Source organism: Pan paniscus, chromosome 4 (assembly GCF_029289425.2).
Source record: "Pan paniscus chromosome 4, NHGRI_mPanPan1-v2.0_pri, whole genome shotgun sequence".
Classification (NCBI taxonomy): Eukaryota; Metazoa; Chordata; class Mammalia; order Primates; family Hominidae; genus Pan; species Pan paniscus.
In genome coordinates this window covers 119,492,501-119,513,919 of record NC_073253.2, presented here as the reverse complement: position 1 = coordinate 119,513,919, position 21,419 = coordinate 119,492,501, and the positions used below count along the sequence as shown (strand labels likewise).

Below are 21,419 nucleotides of genomic sequence, written 5' to 3'. Positions count from 1 at the left end.
CAAATTCATAAAGACAGACAGTACAATGGTTTTTAAGGTCTGGAAGAGTAAAGGAGAATGAGAGGCTATTGTTTAATGGATACAGAATTGAGCTGTACACTTAAAATCATGAAATTGTACATCTTATGTATATTTTACCAGAATACAAAAAGGTTGGTTCAAAAAAGCAGGTCACAAAAGGATTCATTAGATACAATTTGTGTAAATTGAGTGAATACATAAAATGATACTATATTTTATAGATATCTACGTGCATAGTAAAAATATGAAAACATTGCTGTGAAGAATGCATCCCACTTTCAGGATAGTGGTTAATTTGGGGAAGAGAGGGAGAGAAAAGAGATGATAATGGAAGGTGACAACTTCCACTTTATTTTATTTTTGTTTTTAAAAATTTTTTTAGAAGAATATATTTTATTTTTATATAAGAAACTGTTTACAAGATAAATAATGTTTTGAAAAAATAACAGGCTATGTTTAACTGACAAAAATATTCAGGATAAAAATATTTTTTTTTCTTTTTTTTTTTATTATACATTAAGTTTTAGGGTACACGTGCACATTGTGCAGGTTAGTTACATATGTATACATGTGCCATGCTGGTGCACTGCACCCACTAACTCGTCATCTAGCATTAGGTATATCTCCCAATGCCATCCCTCCCCCCTCCCCCGACCCCACAACAGTCCCCGGAGTGTGATATTCCCCTTCCTGTGTCCATGTGATCTCATTGTTCAATTCCCACCTATGAGTGAGAATATGTGGTATTTGGTTTTTTGTTCTTGCGATAGTTTACTGAGAATGTTTTCCAATTTCATCCATGTCCCTACAAAGGACATGAACTCATCATTTTTTATGGCTGCATAGTATTCCATGGTGTATATGTGCCACATTTTCTTAATCCACTCTATCATTGTTGGACATTTGGGTTGGTTCCAAGTCTTTGCTATTGTGAATAATGCTGCAATAAACATACGTGTGCATGTGTCTTTATAGCAGTGTGATTTATAGTCCTTTGGGTATATACCCAGTTATGGGATGGCTGGGTCAAATGATATTTCCAGTTCTAGATCCCTGAGGAATCGCCACACTGACTTCCACAATGGTTGAACTAATTTACAGTCCCACCAACAGTGTAAAAGTGTTCCTATTTCTCCACATCCTCTCCAGCACCTGTTGTTTCCTGACTTTTTAATGATTGCCATTCTAACTGGTGTGAGATGGTATCTCATTGTGGTTTTGATTTGCATTTCTCTGATGGCCAGTGATGATGAGCATTTTTTCATGTGTTTTTTGACTGCATAAATGTCTTCTTTTGAGAAGTGTCTGTTCATGTCCTTCGCCCACTTTTTGATGGGGTTGTTTGTTTTTTTCTTGTAAATTTGTTTGAGTTCATTGTAGATTCTGGATATTAGCCCTTTGTCAGATGAGTAGCTTGCGAACATTTTCTCCCATTTTGTAGGTTGCCTGTTCACTCTGATGGTAGTTTCTTTTGCTGTGCAGAAGCTCTTTAGTTTAATTAGATCCCATTTGTCAATTTTGTATTTTGTTGCCATTGCTTTTGGTGTTTTAGACATGAAGTCCTTGCCCATGCCTATGTCCTGAATGGTAATGCCTAGGTTTTCTTCTAGGGTTTTTATGGTTTTAGGTCTAACGTTTAAGTCTTTAATCCATCTTGAATTGATTTTTGTATAAGGTGTAAGAAAGGGATCCATTTTCAGTTTCTACATATGGCTAGCCAGTTTTCCCAGCACCATTTATTAAATAGGGAATCCTTTCCCCATTGCTTGTTTTTCTCAGGTTTGTCAAAGATCAGATAGTTGTAGATATGCGGCATTATTTCTGAGGGCTCTGTTCTGTTCCATTGATCTATATCTCTGTTTTGGTACCAGTACCATGCTGTTTTGGTTACTGTAGCCACATAGTATAGTTTGAAGTCAGGTAGTGTGATGCCTCCAGCTTTGTTATTTTGGCTTAGGATTGACTTGGCGATGCGGGCTCTTTTTTGGTTCCATATGAACTTTAAAGTAGTTTTTTCCAATTCTGTGAAGAAAGGCATTAGTAGCTTGATCGGGATGGCATTGAATCTGTGAATTACCTTGGGCAGTATGGCCATTTTCACGATATTGATTCTTCCTACCCATGAGCATGGAATGTTCTTTCATTTGTTTGTATCCTCTTTTATTTCCTTGAGCAGTGGTTTGTAGTTCTCCTTGAAGAGGTCCTTCACATCCCTTGTAAGTTGGATTCCTAGGTATTTTATTCTCTTTGAAGCAATTGTGAATGGGAGTTCACTCATCATTTGGCTCTCTGTTTGTCTGTTGCTGGTGTATAAGAATGCTTGTGATTTTTGTACATTGATTTTGTATCCCGAGACTTTGGTGAAGTTGCTTATCAGCTTAAGGAGATTTTGGGCCGAGACAATGGGGTTTTCTAGATATACAATCATGTCGTCTGCAAACAGGGACAATTTGACTTCCTCTTTTCCTAATTGAATACCCTTTATTTCCTTCTCTGCCTAATTGCCCTGGCCAGAACTTCCAACACTATGTTGAATAGGAGTGGTGAGAGAGGGCATCCCTGTCTTGTGCCAGTTTTCAAAGGGAATGCTTCCAGTTTTTGCCCATTCAGTATGATATTGGCTGTGGGTCTGTCATAGATAGCTCTTATTATTTTGAAATATGTCCCATCAATACCTAATTTATTGAGAGTTTTTAGCATGAAGGGTTGTTGAATTTTGTCAAAGGCCTTTTCTGCATCTATTGAGATAATCATGTGGTTTTTGTCTTTGGTTCTGTTTATATGCTGGATTATGTTTATTGATTTGCGTATATTGAACCAGCCTTGCATCCCAGGGATGAAGCCCACTTGATCATGGTGGGTAAGCTTTTTGATGTGCTGCTGGATTCGGTTTGCCAGTATTTTATTGAGGATTTTTGCATCAATGTTCATCAAGGATGTTGGTCTAAAATTCTCTTTTTTTGTTGTGTCTCTGCCCAGCTTTGGTATCAGAATGATGCTGGCCTCATAAAATGAGTTAGGGAGGATTCCCTCTTTTTCTATTGATTGGAATAGTTTCAGAAGGAATGGTACCAGTTCCTCCTTGTACCTCTGGTAGAATTCAGCTGTGAATCCATCTGGTCCTGGACTCTTTTTGGTTGGTAAGCTATTGATTATTGCCACAATTTCAGATCCTGTGATTGGTCTATTCAGAGATTCAACTTCTTCCTGGTTTAGTCTTGGGAGAGTGTATGTGTCAAGGAATTTATCCATTTCGTCTAGATTTTCTAGTTTATTTGCGTAGAGGTGTTTGTAGTATTCTCTGATGGTAGTTTGTATTTCTGTGGGATCAGTGGTGATATCCCCTTTATCATTTTTTATTGCGTCTATTAGATTCTTCTCTCTATTTTTCTTTATTAGTCTTGCTAGCGGTCTATCAATTTTGTTGATCCTTTCGAAAAACCAGCTCCTGGATTCATTAATTTTTTGAAGGGTTTTTGTGTCTCTATTTCCCTCAGTTCTGCTCTGATTTTAGTTATTTCTTGCCTTCTGCTAGCTTTTGAATGTGTTTGCTCTTGCTTTTCTTGTTCTTTTAATTGTGATGTTAGGGTGTCAATTTTGGATCTTTCCTGCTTTCTCTTGTGGGCATTTAGTGCTTTAAATTTCCCTCTACACACTGCTTTGAATGCGTCCCAGAGATTCTGGTATGTTGTGTCTTTGTTGTCGTTGGTTTCAAAGAACATCTTTATTTCTGCCTTCATTTCCTTATGTACCCAGTAGTCATTCAGGAGCAGGTTGTTCAGTTTCCATGTAGTTGAGCAGTTTTGAGTGAGATTCTTAATCCTGAGTTCTAGTTTGATTGCACTGTGGTCTGAGAGATAGTTTGTTATAATTTCTGTTCTTTTACATTTGCTGAGGAGTGCTTTACTTCCAAGTATGTGGTCAATTTTGGAATAGGTGTGGTATGGTGCTGAAAAAAATGTATATTCTGTTGATTTGGGGTGGAGAGTTCTGTAGATGTCTATTAGGTCCACTTGGTGCAGAGCTGAGTTCAATTCCTGGGTATCCTTGTTGACTTTCTGTCTCGTTGATCTGTCTAATGTTGACAGTGGGGGTGTTAAAGTCTCCCATTATTATTGTGTGGGAGTCTAAGTCTCTTTGTAGGTCACTCAGGACTTGCTTTATGAATCTTGGTGCTCCTGTATTGGGTGCATATATATTTAGGATAGCTCTTCTTGTTGAATTGATCCCTTTACCATTATGTAATGGCCTTCTTTGTCTCTTTTGATCTTTGTTGGTTTAAAGTCTGTTTTATCAGAGACTAGTATTGCAACCCCTGTCTTTTTTTGTTTTCCATTTGCTTGGTAGATCTTCCTCCATCCTTTTATTTTGAGCCTATGTGTGTCTCTGCACATGAGATGGGTTTCCTGAATACAGCACTATGGGTCTTGACTCTTTATCCAATTTGCCAGTCTGTGTCTTTTAACTGGAGCATTTAGTCCATTTACATTTAAAGTTAATATTGTTATGTGTGAATTTGATCCTGTCATTATGATGTTAGCTGGTTATTTTGCTCGTTAGTTGATGCAGTTTCTTCCTAGTCTTGATGGTCTTTACATTTTGGCATGATTTTGCAGCGGCTGGTACTGGTTTTTCCTTTCCATGTTTAGTGCTTCCTTCAGGAGCTCTTTTAGGGCAGGCCTGGTGGTGACAAAATCTCTCAGCATTTGCTTGTCTGTAAAGTAGTTTATTTCTCCTTCGCTTATGAAGCTTAGTTTGGCTGGATATGAAATTCAGGGTTGAAAATTCTTGTCTTTAAGAATGTTGAATATTGGCCCCCACTCTCTTCTGGCTTGTAGGGTTTCTGCCGAGAGATCCGCTGTTAGTCTGATGGGCTTCCCTTTGAGGGTAACCCGACCTTTCTCTCTGGCTGCCCTTAACATTTTTTCCTTCATTTCAACTTTGGTGAATCTGTCAATTATGTGTCTTGGAGTTGCTCTTCTCGAGGAGTATCTTTGTGGCGTTCTCTGTATTTCCTGAATCTGAACATTGGCCTGCCTTGCTAGATTGGGAAATTCTCCTGGATAATATCCTTCAGAGTGTTTTCCCACTTGGTTCCATTCTCCCCATCACTTTCAGGTACACCAATCAGACGTAGATTTGGTCTTTTCACATAGTCCCATATTTCTTGGAGGCTTTGCTCATTTCTTTTTATTCTTTTTTCTCTAAACTTCCCTTCTCGCCTCATTTCATTCATTTCATCTTCCATCGCTGATACCCTTTCTTCCAATTGATCGCATCGGCTCCTGAGGCTTCTGTATTCTTCACGTAGTTCTCGAGCCTTGGTTTTCAGCTCCATCAGCTCCTTTAAGCACTTCTCTGTATTGGTTATTCTAGTTATACATTCTTCTAAATTTTTTTCAAAGTTTTCAACTTCTTTGCCTTTGGTTTGAATGTCCTCCCGTAGCTCAGAGTAATTTGATCGTCTGAAGCCTCCTTCTCTCAGCTTGTCAAAGTCATTCTCCATCCAGCTTTGTTCCGTTGCTGGTGAGGAACTGCGTTCCTTTGGAGGAGGAGAGGCACTCTGCTTTCTAGAGTTTCCAGTTTTTCTGTTCTGTTTTTTTCCCATCTTTGTGGTTTTATCTACTTTTGGTCTTTGATGATGGTGAGGTACAGATGGGTTTTTGGTGCGGATGTCCATTCTGTTTGTTAGTTTTCCTTCTAACAGACAGGACCCTCAGCTGCAGGTCTGTTGGAATACCCTGCCGTGTGAGGTGTCAGTGTGCCCCTGCTGGGGGGTGCCTCCCAGTTAGGCTGCTCAGGGGTCAGGGGTCAGGGACCCACTTGAGGAGGCAGTCTGCCCGTTCTCAGATCTCCAGCTGCATGCTGGGAGAACCACTGCTCTCTTCAAAGCTGTCAGACAGGGACATTTAAGTCTGCAGAGGTTACTGCTGACTTTTTGTTTGTCTGTGCCCTGCCCCCAGAGGTGGAGCCTACAGAGGCAGGCAGGCCTCCTTGAGCTGTGGTGGGCTCCGCCCAGTTCGAGCTTCCTGGGTGCTTTGTTTACCTAAGCAAGCCTGGGCAATGGCGGGCGCCCCTCCCCCAGCCTGGCTGTCGCCTTGCAGTTTGATCTCAGACTGCTGTGCTAGCAATCAGGGACACTCCGTGGGTGTAGGACCCTCTGAGCCAGGTGCGGGATAATCTCGTGGTGCGCCGTTTTTTAAGCCAGTCGGAAAAGCGCAGTATTCGGGTGGGAGTGACCCGATTTTCCAGGTGCCGTCCGTCGCCCCTTTCTTTGACTCGGAAAGGGAACTCCCTGACCCCTTGCGCTTCCCGAGTGAGGCAATGCCTCGCCCTGCTTCAGCTCGTGCACGGTGCGCGCACCCACTGACCTGCGCCCACTGTCTGGCACTCCCTAGTGAGATGAACCCGGTACCTCAGATGGAAATGCAGAAATCACCGTCTTCTGCGTCGCTCACGCTGGGAGCTGTAGACCAGAGCTGTTCCTATTCGGCCATCTTGGCTCCTCCCCAACTTCCACTTTATTAGCAATATTTTATTTCTTTCTTTCTTTTTTTTTTTTTTTTTTGAGATGGGAGTCTCGCTCTTTTGCCCAGGCTGGAGTGCAGTGGCGTGATCTCGGCTCACTGCAAGCTCTGCCTCCTGGGTTCACGCCATTCTCCTGCCTCAGCCTCCTGAGTAGCTGGGACTACAGGTGCCTGCCACCACGCCTGGCTAATTTTTTGTATTTTTAGTGGAGACGTGGTTTCATCATGTTAGCCAGGATGGTCTCGATCTCCTGACCTCGTGATCTGCCCGCCTAGGCCTCCCAAAGTGCTGGGATTACAGGTGTGAACCACCGCGCCCGGCCACGATATTTTATTTCTAAGAGAAATAAAGTTTAATGACCTTTCTTAGGTTTTTCTGTACTTGAAGAAAAGCATAAACTGTAGTAGCTGTACCATGCTGTATTCAGCTTGCTCCATGAGTTTCAGATAGCACAACTCTAAACAACAAGAGCAGTAGCAGCAATTATCACTGTTATTTGTAGTAGTTGTATGGTGTTAGGTTAAAGCACAAAGAAGAGAAGTTGGGAGATCGGACTGAAGAACTCAGCTTCACCATTTATTTAACTGTATTGAGCGTCAATAAAGTTAACAAGGTAGGCTTCATAGGATTGCAACAACATCATGTATGTACAAGCCTGGCATTTAGCAACCATTCAGTATGGGATATAACATTAGTCAAATGCCATTGCTTTCATCCTTCTTGAAAATACTTATTATTTTCACTTTTTTCATCTTGAAGTTGTTCCTTCTATTGCCAGTATGGAGAGGGAGCACATTCAGATGCCAAACAGCAATGCCTTTACTGGATTAAAAATGCCAGTAAAAATGCTGTCTAGTCCTAGAATTTAATCATACTTCATGGCTCTGCCTGTAGTGATAACCTCTGGAAAAGTTAAGTCAAAGTCCACTAAGTTATCACACTTGGGCTTGTGGGATTTTTTACCCTCAGGAGAGGAAGTTGTATTAACAATTTATTCTGGTGCATACCAATGAATATGTGTGTGATATGAAATGAAAGTTTCTAGGGGAGAACATAAAGAACAAAGAGGCAGAAACTCGCAATTATGTTTCTGTACTATCTCCCACAATACTGTTTGACCTTGTAAAGTTTTCCCATGATTCAAATGAAGATGACAGTACCCATTAGCTGTTACATATTTCTACCTTACAAAGAAAAGGGTTGCTGTCAGGATTAATGAGATGATGTTTGTAAACAGCTTTGAGCTCTTTGGGAGACAGATGTTCTATAAATACAAATTATTAATAAAGTATTTATACTGATTATTGCAGGAAATGTCAACACTTCTGGAGTAAAGAAGTCATCAATTATATGGCATATTCAGTGGGAGGAAGAGTATGGCTATGGAATAGAGATACTCAACAGGCTCATGTAATTCTTTGAAAATGTACTATAAAATTAGAACGGCACCAGCTGCAATGATACCAAGGAACTGTGTTTGTTAGGATCCTTCTGATGACAAGGACAGGTAAATAGCTTAGGATATCTCGAATTAGCAATTTATTGTAGCAGGTACCTGAAAGACTGGAAACATAAGATCAAGTCCTAAACTGAAAGGTCAGACAACAAAGATGTACACCCTGACTCACCCTTGCCTGAAGAACCAACTCTTGACGTCTCAGAGGACATGTCCTTCTACTTTATCTATTTTGTTCTATTCATTACTGAATTTCTCTCTCTCTTCTTTTAATGCAGCGGTAGTATGTTATTCTTCCTTCTGTCATTTCTGTCTCTTTTTACTCGCCTCCTTAACTCATGGTTTCTTTTGATTAATGGCTTCTGTAGCCTCATGGTTTCTGCTTACTGACTTTCTCTATATGGCTCTTATCTTTTGCTTCTGTCTCATTGGTGGCTCTCTCTCATGTCTTGTGTTTTAATACCTTAAGAGGGGGGATTTGAGCAGTCCGCTCAGGTTGAGTAGTCACTAACGGGTATAAGAAGTATTTACTGGGAAGAGTTCTCATGCTGGGCTACCTCGCAAGCCTATTTATGCTCTTTTTTGTTGTTGTTCCCTTTGCATTAGACACTAATCATTACTGCAGTGAGTTGTGGAAAGAGTTGCAGGGGACATTACGTAAGGAATGGAAGGCCACAGAAAGAAATAGACAGCCGGGTGCAGTGGCTCACGCCTGTAATCCCAGCACTTTGGGAGGCTGAGGTGAGTAGATCACCTGAGGTTGGGAGTTCGAGACCAGCCTGACCAACATGGAGAAACCCTGTCTCTACTAAAAATACAAAATTAGCTGTGCGTGGTAGCGCATGCCTGTAATCCCAGCTACTCAGGAGGCTGAGGCAGGAGAATTGCTTGAACCTGGGAGGCGGAGGTTGCGGTGAGCCGAGATCGTGCCATTGCACTCCAGCCTGGGCAACAAAAGCGAGACTCCCTCTCAAGGAAAAAAGAAAGAAAGAAAAAGAAATAGCCTTTGAACACCTATCTCAGAAGTGGCTTGAGGGCCTGGCGGTTCTCAGTGCCACATGGATTATCTACTCATAAATGAGAGTGAAAGGTGACGAATAAAGTTTAAAATTCTGATATTTACTTTTATAACCTTTTTGAGGTATTTTATATGTTACTTTTGAATATTCAAAAAACAAGAGAAGATACGTTAGCTTGGAAATACTGACTTATGTGTTGCAGATATTTACTATTTTAAAATATTTTGTTTATAGTGTCTTTCACCATAAAAGTTTTTTAAGTCCTGTATTCAAATATGCTAATCTTTTAAAATGGTCTCTAGACTTTGTGTCTTGATTATAAAGACATTTTCTTCACTAAAATCATAAAAATACTTTCCCACAATTTTCTCTAGCACTTTATTTTTTACTCTTGTTGTTTTTACTCCTAGAAATTTAGTCCCTCTTATTAAAGTGAGAGAAACATAATAGTATGACAAAACTTTTTTTTTTTTTTGGAGATGGAGTTTTGCTCTTGTTGCTCAGGCTGAAGTGCAATGGTGCCATCTCAGCTCACGGCAACCTCCGCCTCCTGGGTTTAAGCAATTCTCCTGCCTCAGCCTCCTGAGTAGCTGGGATTACAGGCATGCATCACCATGCCCAGCTAATTTTGTATTTTTAGTAGAGACAGGGTTTCTCCACGTTGGTCAGACTGGTCTGGAACTCTCGGCCTAAGGTGATCTGCCCGCCTCGGCCTCCCAAAATGCTGGAATTACAGGCATGAGCCACCATGCCCCACCTGAGAAAACTTTAATATAGACAGACTTTAATAAAGACTCTTTGTCTTTAAGAGGAAAATAAAGAATAAAGAAATAGAAGACTAAATGGTATAATTAATGATTTTAAGCAGTAATTAAAACCTTATATCCAACAAATAAGGAATACAATTTTTTCTTTTAACCCTTACGAAGCATTTATAAAAACATATCATGCAAAAGACTACAAGGAAATTCCCATATACTCTCCAAGAAGTTGACATCCCTCCCCTAGTACAAGCCAGGTGCTTTCCTGAGCAACTCTCCAGTAAAAGGGCTGATCAGAATTGAAATTGAAGACTACCTAGAAAAAAACATGAAACATTACTCATAAAAGTCCTGGGATCTAGCCAAGTTGCTACTCAAAAAAATTCATAGTATTGGCCAGGTGCTGTGGCTCATGCCTGCAATCCCAGCACTTTGAGAGGCCGAGGTGGGCAGATCACGAGGTCAGGAGTTCAAGACCAGCCTGGCCAACATAGTGAAACCCCATCTCTACCAAAAATACAAAAAATTACCCGGGCATGGTGGCAGGCGCCTGTATTCCTAGCTACTTGGGAGGCTGAGGCGGGAGAATCACTTGAACCTGGGAGGCAGAGGTTGCAGCGAGCTGAGATTGCGCCACTGCACTCCAGCCCCTGCGACCATGCAAGATTCCGTCTCAAAAAAAAAAAAAAAAAAAGCATAGTATCGAGGACATTTATGATTAAACAAGAATGAAAATAAATATACTAGACATTGATTCACAAAATAAAAACAAAAAACAGCAACACCCAGTTAAGCCCAAGAACAACGAGAGGTATAAATAAAGAGAGAAAAGGTAAATAGAGTAAATAGTAAATAGGAATACTGAAAAAAAGATGAATATAATTAATTAGAAAAGAGGAAAAAGGTAGATGTAAGGAGTAAATCTAAGAATTTTGAAAGGCTTGATAAGGAAACCACACCTTTGACCAGGAATTAAGGGGAGAGGGAGAGAAAAAACTATGTAATATAAGGGAAACCATAGACACAGAAGAAATGTCATGGTTATACTTTCATGGACAATACACGTAAAATTCTTGAATTAAATGAATAATTTCCTGAGAAAATATAAGTGACCAAAATTGATCTAAGGCAAGTTGAAAACCTGAAGAAGTAAGTCATACGGATATCATAATAGGAAGAGGAAGCGGTGGCACAGGAAATAGATCAGTGGAACAAAATAAAAAATCCAGAAACAGACTTAAATATGTATGAAACTGCTGCGGCGGGCGGATCACGAGGTCAGGACCATCCTGGCTAAGACGGTGAAACCCCGTCTCTACTAAAAATACAAAAAATTAGCTGGGCGAGGTGGCACACGCCTGTAGTCCCAGCTACTGGGGAGGCTGAGGCAGGAGAATGGCGTGAACCCAGGAGGCGGAGCTTGCAGTGAGCCAAGATCACGCCATTGCACTCCAGCCTGGGCGACAGAGCGAGACTCCGTCTCAAAAAAAAAAAAAAAGAAGAATAGAGGGGAAGGGCCCCTCAAATAAATTGGAGGAAAAGAAGATTATTCAACGAAGTGTGCTGGGTAATTTAATAGTCATTTAGAAATCAATCGATCAGTTAATATCCTTACTCTGTACCTTACACCAAATAATTTCTATTACATTTAAAATAGAATTTAAATTTTTACATTTAAAATTTTTAAATGTAAAAAATTATAGAAAAATACAGGTGAATATTTATATAATCTTGAGAGGAAAACCTGTCTAATCATGAACCTAAGGGCAGAAACCATACAAGAAAATGCCACTGGAGTTAATCAGGTATACATTTAAAAGTTTTGTTTTCAAAACTACCAATTCATTTATAAAAGAACTTGGGAGAATACTGCAATATATGTGGTAAAAATGTGTTGCTATTCTTAATATAAAAGTTCCTAAAAATTAATAAGCAAAAGATAAATGCCCTAAAGGAAAAATGGACTAAGAAAGTTTCTAGAGAAGAAATTTATCTGCCCTGTGAGAAATTCATTAGTTTCACTGCTAATCAAGAAATGCAAAGTCAAAAAAATTAGCATATTGTATCTTTCAACTGGCAAAGATGAAAACAGAATGGAAAAAGTGAAATCCCGTTCCTTGTTGGTAATTGTTATTATAAAGGTACAAACTTTTTGAGAAGCAATTTGGCAAAATTCACAAGTATTCTTGTTGAAGTATTTTTAAGAAAAGTGTTTTACAGACAGCAAAAATATATAATGTAGCATTCTATTTATTGCTTCCTGCAGGTTGTTTATATTAGTAAAAGAGAGGTGACAGACTAAATGTTCTAAAATAGTGTATTTATTAAATGAATTAGAATATATCCTTACAATAGAACTCTATAGAGCCATTAAAGTGATGCAAATCAGTGTTTATTTTTATGAAATACATCCCCAATATGTTTCCTAATAGAAAACAAAAGCCTCCAAAGAATAAAATCTCACTTTTGCTAAGAATGTGTCTGTTGTAGACAGCCACTGCAATACATTGAGTTCCCTAGAGATGGCACCAGGGCAGGTGAGAGCCAGATGGGCACTAGACTACTCTGCCTTGCTGAGAAAAAATAAATAAACATGGGCAAAGGAAAGCCTAAGATGCTGTGAGGCAAAATGTCATCATACGGATTCTTTGTGCAAAACTGTTAGGAAGAGCACAAAAAGAGCACCCAGATGCTTCTATCATCTTCTCAGAAGAACTCAGAGAGGTGGAAACCACGTCTGCTAAAGAGAAAGGAAAATTTGAAGACGTAGCAAAGGTGGACTAGGCTTGTTAGGAAAGATGAATGAAACCTATGTCCCCTGTAAAGGAGAAACAAAAAAGTCTAGGAGCCCAACGCACCCAAGATTTCTCCTTTGACTTTTTTCCTGTTCTGCTCTAAGCATCACACAAAAATCAAAGAACATCCATTGGTGATGTAGCAAAGAAACAGGGAGATGTGGAATAACGCTGCTGCAGATGACAAGCTGCCTTATGAAAAGTCTTTGAAGCTGAAGGAAAAAGACAAAAAGGATATTGCTGCATAGTGAGCTAAAGAAAAGCCTGATGCATCAAAAAAGGGAGTTGTCAAGGCTGAAAAATGCAAGAAAAAGAAGAAAGAGTAGGGAGATGAGGAGGATGAAAATAAAGATGATGATGATAAATAAGTTGGTTGTAGCACAGTTTTTTTTTTTTGGTCTATAAAGCATTTAAACCCCTTATACACAACTCACTCCTTTTAAAGAAAGAAGTTGAAATGTAAGGCTACATATGATTTGTTCTTAAACTGTACAGTGTCTTTTTTTTTTTTTTTTTTTGTATAGTTAACCACACTACCAAATGTGTCTTTAGATAGTACTGTCCTGGTGGTGTTTGCCATAGCCACTAACCTTGCTTGGTACAGTATGGGGGTTGTAAATTGGCATGGATATTTAAAGCAGGTTCTTCTTGGTGCACAACACAAATTAATTGTGTATACGGATGGTAGTTTTTTCATCTGCAGTTATCTGTCATGCAGCTTTTATGAAATAATTGTTCTGTTAGCTGAATACCACTCTGTAATTGCAAAAAAAAAATAGTTTCAGCTGTTTGTTGACATTCTGAATACTTCTAGGTAAATACAATTTTTATTACTTAAAAAATATTTATTTTAAAAATCTGGAGTGATATAAACAAACGATTGACAAAGAGTCCATTTGGGTTAAATTATATGTGTTATAAGTGATTATTTTCTAGTTTTTTTTGTATTTCCTAATATTTACACTAAATATGCCTTATATATGTAATAAAATAGCAAAATATTAACCAAAAAGTATTGATTCTTTGTTATTATCCTCAATTGCATTATCAACAAATATTTTTTCAACATTTTACTAGGAAATTTTCAAGCCTATATAAAAGTTCAAAAGTAATACATTGGCAACCCATGAACTCATATAATTTCAGCAATTATTAGTTTGCCACATTTGCATATCCCTTTCTCTCCTCTCTGTCTCTCTTCCTGCAGTGAACTATTTGTACATCACAACATTTCATCTATAAAGGCTTCAGTATGTAGCTTCTAAGCAAAGGGACCTGCTTGAAAAGCACATTCTCTACATAGCCAAATACAATGACCAAGTCCAAGAAACTCATTGAAACTCCTCTTCTGTCTCAGCTCTGAAACAACTGTCATCTGATCTTTTACTTTTCTGATGTGACATGAACTGGAGGCAGGGAAGCTGATAATTTACTTTCCTTGAAGCCCTTCAAAACAAATACACTTTTCCATACTTGATAGAAGTGATCCCAAAAACTGTGTGCACTGAATGATATGTTCCTTTGGAATTCTATTTTAATTAGAAATCCAAAATGTACTGTAATTTATCTAATTATTCTCTCCTTGGTAATGCCTCCTAATAGTTTATTTTCACCCTGCCAGTTTTCTTTTCTTTTTTTTTTTTTAATTATTATACTTTAAGTTTTAGGGTACATGTGCACAACATGCAGGTTTGTTACATATGTATACATGTACCATGTTGGTGTGATGCACCCATTTACTCGTCATTTAGCATTAGGTATATCTCCTAATGCTATCCCTCCCCCCTCCCCCAACCCCACAACAGTCCCCAGTGTGTGATGTTCCCCTTCCTGTGTCCATGTGTTCTCATTGTTCAATTCCCACCTGTGAGTGAGAACATGTGGTGTTTGGTTTTCTGTCCTTGCCATAGTTTGCTGAGAATGATGGTTTCCAGCTTCATCCATGTCCCTACAAAGGACTCATCATTTTTTATGGCTGCATAGTATTCCATGGTGTATATGTGCCACATTTTCTTAATCCACTCTATCACTGTTGGACATTCGGGTTGGTTCCAAGTCTTTGCTATTGTGAATAGTGCTGCAATAAACATACGTGTGCATGTGTCTTTAGAGCAGCATGATTTATAATCCTTTGGGTATATAACCAGTAATGGGATGGCTGGGTCAAATGGTATTTCTAGTTCTAGATCCCTGAGGAATCGCCGCACCAATTTCCACAATGGTTGAACTAGTTTACAGTCCCACCAACAGTGTAAAAGTGTTCCTATTTCTCCACATCCTTTCCAGCACCTGTTGCTTCCTGACTTTTTAATGATTGCCATTCTAACTGGTGTGAGATGGTATCTCATTGTGGTTTTGATTTGCGTTTCTCTGATGGCCAGTGATGATGAGCATTTTTTCATGTGTTTTTTGGCTGCATAAATGTCTTCTTTTGAGAAGTGTCTGTTCATATCCTTTGCCCACTTTTTGGTGGGGTTGTTCGTCTTTTTCTTGTAAATTTGTCTGAGTTCATTGTAGATTCTGGAAATTAGCCCTTTGTCAGATGAGTAGGTTGCAAAAATTTTCTCCCATTCTGTAGGTTGCCTGTTCACTGTGATGGTGGTTTCTTTTGCTGTGCAGAAGCTCTTTAGTTTAATTAGATCCCATTTGTCAATTTTGTATTTTGTTGCCATTGCTTTTGGTGTTTTAGACATGAAGTCCTTGCCCATGCCTATGTCCTGAATGATATTGCCTAGGTTTTCTTCTAGGGTTTTTATGATTTTAGGTCTAACATGTAAGTCTTTAATCCATCTTGAATTAATTTTTGTATAAGGTGTAAGGAAGGTATCCATTTTCAACTTTCTACATATGTCTAGCCAGTTTTCCTAGCACCATTTATTAAATGGAGAAACCATTGCTTGTTTTTGTCAGGTTTGTCAAAGATCAGATCGTTGTAGATATGTGGCATTATTTCTGAGTGCTCTGTTCTGTTCCATTGGTCTATATGTCTGTTTTGGTACCAGTACCATGCTGTTTTGGTTACTGTAGCCATATAGTATAGTTTGAAGTCAGGTAGTGTGATGCCTCCAGCTTTGTTCTTTTGGCTTAGGATTGACTTGGCAATGCGGGCTCTTTTTTGGTTCCATATGAACTTTAAAGTAGTTTTTTCCAATTCTGTGAAGAAAGTCATTGGTAGCTTGATGGGGATGGCATTGAATCTATCAATTACCTTGGGCAGTATGGCCATTTTCACGATATTGGTTCTTCCTACCCATAAGCATGGAATGTTCTTCCATTTATTTGTAACCTCTTTTATTTCCTTGAGCAGTGGTTTGTAGTTCTCCTTGAAGAGGTCCTTTACATCCCTTGTAAGTTGGATTCCTAGGTATTTTATTCTCTTTGAAGCAATTGTGAATGGGAGTTCACTCATGATTTGCCTCTCTGTTTGTCTGTTATTGGTGTATAAGAATGCTTGTGATTTTTTGCACATTGATTTTGTATCCTGAGACTTTGCTGAAGTTGCTTATCAGCTTAAGGAGATTTTGGGCTGAGACAATGCGGTTTTCTAGATATACAATCATGTCATCTGCAAACAGGGACAATTTGACTTCCTCTTTTCCTAATTGAATACCCTTTATTTCCTTCTCCTGCCTGATTGCCCTGGCCAGAACTTCCAACACTATGTTGAATAGGAGTGGTGAGAGAGGGCATCCCTGTCTTGTGCCAGTTTTCAAAGGGAATGCTTCCAGTTTTTGTCCATTCAGTATGATATTGACTGTGGGTTTGTCATAGGTAGCTCTTATTATTTTGAGATACATCCCATCAATACCTAATTTATTGAGAGTTTTTAGCATGAAGGGTTGTTGAATTTTGTCAAAGGCCTTTTCTGCATCTATTGAGATAATCATGTGGTTTTTGTCTTTGGTTCTGTTTATATGCTGGATTACATTTATTGATTTTCATATGTTGAACCAGCCTTGCATCCCAGGGATGAAGCTCACATGATCATGGTGGATAAGCTTTTTGATGTGTTGCTGGATTCGGTTTGCCAGTATTTTATTGAGGATTTTTGCATCAATGTTCATCAAGGATATTGGTCTAAAATTCTCTTTTTTTGTTGTGTCTCTGCCAAGCTTTGGTATCAGGATGATGCTGGCCTCATAAAATGAGTTAGGGAGGATTCCCTCTTTTTCTATTGATTGGAGTAGTTTCAGAAGGAATGGTACTAGCTCCTCCTTGTACCTCTGGTAGAATTCGGCTGTGAATCCATCTGGTCCTAGACTTTCTTTGGTTGGTAAGCTATTAATTATTGCCTCAATTTCAGAGCCTGTTATTGGTCTATTCAGAGATTCAACTTCTTCCTGGTTTAGTCTTGGGAGAGTGTATGTGTCGATGAATTTATCCATTTCTTCTAGATGTTGTAGTTTATTTACGTAGAGGTGTTTATACTATTGTCTGATGGTAGTTTGTATTTCTGTGGGATCGGTGGTGATATTCCCTTTGTCATTTTTTATTGTGTCTATTTGATTCTTCTCTCTTTTCTTCTTTATTAGTCTTGCTAGCAGTCTATCAATTTTGTTGATCTTTTCAAAAAACCAGCTCCTGGATTCATTGATTTTTTGAAGTGTTTTTTATGTCTCTATTTCCTTCAGTTCTGCTCTGATGTTAGTTATTTCTTGCCTTCTGCTAGCTTTTGAATGTGTTTGCTCTTGCTTCTCTATTTCTTTTAATTGTGATGTTAGGGTGTCAATTTTAGATCTTTCCTGCTTTCTCTTGTGGGCATTTAGTGCTATAAATTTCCCTCTACACACTGCTTTGAGTGTGTCGCAGAGATTCTGGTATGTCGTGTCTTTGTTCTCGTTGGTTTCAAAGAACATCTTTATTTCTGTCTCCATTTCGTTATGTACCCAGTAGTCATTCAGGAGCAGGTTGTTCAGTTTCCATGTAGTTGAGTGGTTTTGAGTGAGTTTCTTAATCCTGAGTTCTAGTTTGGTTGTACTGCGGTCTGAGAGACAGTTTGTTATAATTTCTGTTCTTTTACATTTGCTGAGGAGTGCTTTACTTCCAACTATGTGGTCATTTTTGGAATAAGTGTGTTGTGGTGCTGAGAAGAATGTATACTCTGTTGATCTGGGGTGAAGAGTTCTGTAGATGTCTATTAGGTCCACTTGATGCAGAGCTGAGTTCAATTCCTGAATATCCTTGTTAACTTTCTGTCTCGTTGATCTGTCTAATGTTGACAGTGGGGTGTTAAAGTCTCCCATTATTATTGTGTGGGAGTCTAAGTCTCTTTGTAGGTCACTAAGGACTTGCTTTATGAATCTGGGTCCTCCTGTATTGGGTGCATATATATTTAGGATAGTTAGTTCTTCTTGTTGAATTGATCCCTTTACCATTATGTAATGGCCTTCTTTGTCTCTTTTGATCTTTGTTGGTTTAAAGTCTGTTTCATCCAAGACTAGGATTACAACCCCTGCCTTTTTTTGTTTTCCATTTGCTTGGTAGATCTTCCTCCATCCCTTTATTTTGAGCCTATGTGTGTCTCTGCACATGAGATGGGTTTCCTGAATACAGCACACTGATGGGTCTTGACTCTTTATCCAATTTGCCAGTCTGTGCCTTTTAATTGGAGCATTTAGCCCATTTACATTTAAGGTTAGTATTGTTATGTGTGAATTTGACCTTGTCATTATGATGTTAGCTGGTTATTTTGCTCGTTAGTTGATGCAGTTTCTTCCTACCCTTGATGGTCTTTACAATTTGGCATGTTTTTGCAGTGGCTGGTACCGGTTGTTCCTTTCCATGTTTAGTGCTTCCTTCAGGAGCTCTTTTAGGGCAGGCCTGGTGGTGACAAAATCTCTCAGCATTTGCTTGTCTGTAAAGTAGTTTATTTCTCCTTCACTTATGAAGATTAGTTTGGCTGGATATGAAATTCTGGGTTGAAAATTCTTTTCTTTAAGAATGTTGAATATTGGCCCCCACTCTCTTCTGGCTTGTAGGGTTTCTGCCAAGAGATCAGCTGTTAGTCTGATAGGTTTCCCTTTGAGGGTAACCCGACCTTTCTCTCTGGCTGCCCTTAACATTTTTTCCTTCATTTCAACTTTGGTGAATCTGCCAATTATGTGTCTTGGAGTTGCTCTTCTCGAGGAGTATCTTTGTGGTGTTGTCTGTATTTCCTGAATTTCATTGTTGGCCTGCCTTGCTAGATTGGGGAAATTCTCCTGGATAGTATCCTGCAGAGTGTTTTCCAACTTGGTTCCATTCTCCCCGTCACTTTCAGGTACACCAGTTAGACGTAGATTTGGTCTTTTCACAGTCCCATATTTCTTGAAGGCTTTGTTCGTTTCTTTTTATTCTTTTTTCTCTAAACTTCTCTTCACGCTTCATTTCATTCATTTCATCTTCCACCGCTGATACCCTTTCTTCCAGTTGATCACATCGGTTACTGAGGCTTGTGCATTCATCACGTACTTCTCATGCCGTGGTTTTCAGCTCCATCAGGTCCTTTAAGGACTTCTCTGCATTGGTTATTCTAGTTATCCATTCATCTAATTTTTTTTCAAAGTTTTTAACTTCTTTGCCATTGGTTCGAATTTCTTCCTTTAGCTCAGAGTAGTTTGATCATCTGAAGCCTTCCTCTCTCAGCTCGTCAAAGTTATTCTCCGTCCAGCTTTGTTCCGTTGCTGGTGAAGAGCTGCATTCCTTTGGAGGAGGAGAGGTGCTCTGATTTTTAGAGTTTCCGGTTTTTCTGCTCTGTTTTTTCCCCATCTTTGTGGTTTTATCTACCTTTGGTCTTTGATGATGGTGACACACAGATGGGTTTGTGGTGTGGATGTCCTTTCTGTTTGTTAGTTTTCCTTCTAACAGTCAGGGCCCTCAGCTGCAGGTCTGTTGGAGTTTACTGGAGGTCCACTCCAGACCCTGTTTGCCTGCGTATCAGCAGCGGTGGCTGCAGAACAGCGGATATTGGTGAACCGCAAATGCTGCTGCCTGATCGTTCCTCTGGAAGTTTTGTCTCAGAGGAGTACCCGGCCATGTGAGGTGTCAGTCCACCCCTACTGGGGATGCCTCCCAGTTAGGCTACTCAGGGGTCAGGGACCCACTTGAGGAGGCAGTCTGCCCGTTCTCAGATCTCAAGCTGCATGCTGGGAGAACCACGACTCTCTTTAAAGCTGTCAGACAGGGACATTTAAGTCTCCAGAGGTTATTGCTGTCTTTTGTTTGTCTGTGCCCTGCCCCTAGAGGTGGAGCCTGCAGAGGCAGGCAGGCCTCATTGAGCTGTGGTGGGCTCCACCCAGTTTGAGATTTCCAGCTGCTTTGTTTACCTATTCAAGCCTGAGCAATGGCAGGCACCTCTTCTCCAGCCTCACTGCCACCTTGCAGTTTGATCTCAGACTGCTGTGCTAGCAATGAGCGAGGCTCTGTGGGCGTAGGATCCTCTGAGCCATGTGTGGGATATAATCTCCTGGTGTGCCGTTTGATAAGCCCGTTGGAAAAGCACAGTATTAGGGTAGGAGTGACCCGATTTTCCAGGTGCCATCTGTCACCCCTTTCTTTGACTAGGAAAGGGCATTCCCTGACTCCTCGTGTTCCTGGGTGAGGTGATGCCTCGCCCTGCTTTGGCTCATGCACAGTGCACTGCACCCACTGTCCTGCACCCACTGTTTGGCACTCCCGAGTGAGATGAACCCAGTACCTCAGTTGGAAATACAGAAATCACCCATTTTCTGCGTCGCTCACGCTGGGAGCTGTAGACTGGAGCTGTTCCTATTCGGCCATCTTGGCTCCACCTCACCCTGCCAGTTTTCAATAGCTATTTTGGACTTGGCTTTCAAAGGGCATTCAGGCATACTATCACTTGGCATATTTCCCAGTACAATACCTCATTGTTTTTGATAACCAAAATTCACACAACTTATAAATTTCTTAACAACGTATTTTTGGACCATGTTTGTATATATGAAAAAATTATATTTATGAACCAAACACTTAGTACAACATTTTAAAGTAAGCGGTATCTTGGAATGGTCTCAAGTTTTATTCCAGATTCAATTATTAACACCTCACAATCCTGTATAGAAGCACTTAGAAAGCACAATGAATTACTGCACACCAGTAACTCTATGTTAGCAACAATATTAATTATTTGGTGGTCAGAAAGCAATGTTTTAAGTATGTTATATCCTAACATGATAATTTGTTACTTATGTATGTAGGCAATGTATTTTAGTACATTTAGGAAATTGGTAACAAGCTTTGTATTAAAGTATAGTGAATGACATTTTTTTTCCATTTAAAATAAAATAGTCTCCTGATCAGCATTCTTAGGCAGACTTTTCTTCTCAAGACATGGCTTACTTATGTTAAGCCAGAAATATGTATATTTACTTAATTTTACCTTTTCCGCTAGCCTTAAACAGTCAGGACATGTTTATTTTCTTTGCTTCATTTGTAAAATGATGATAATTTCAACCTCTTCTGGGGAGAGATCACATCAGAGTTGTAAATATATGCCTCAGTGAAAAGGTTTTGAAATCATTTCTGATTTTTTTTCATTGGATTTGTCATATTGGTAGACTCCATTCATGCAGACCTGAATACCCTAGAAGCAGGAACATTAGAGTGAGTAAATTGAATAAACAACCATGCAAATAATAACAAAATACACTTCTTCATAAAATACCAAATGCCAAGGATATTCTTACAGAGGGTGATTTTCATCAAGATGGAGAGATTAGAACATGAAAATCTTGAATGAGCTGAATAGAATTTCAGATAAAATACACATATAAAAGTTATATTGATAGGTGGAGCATGGGGAATTTTTAGGATAGTGAAACTATTCTGTATGATATTCTAA

The 21,419-nt window shown here is 39.4% G+C and overlaps 1 long non-coding RNA gene across 1 annotated transcript in view; it reads left to right on the top strand.

Moving 5' to 3' along the window:
- The window catches only part of LOC117980368 (uncharacterized), a 382,880-nt gene that overhangs the window by 211,167 nt on the left and 150,294 nt on the right, over positions 1 to 21,419 (top strand). The gene's annotated exons all lie outside the window — the stretch shown is intronic.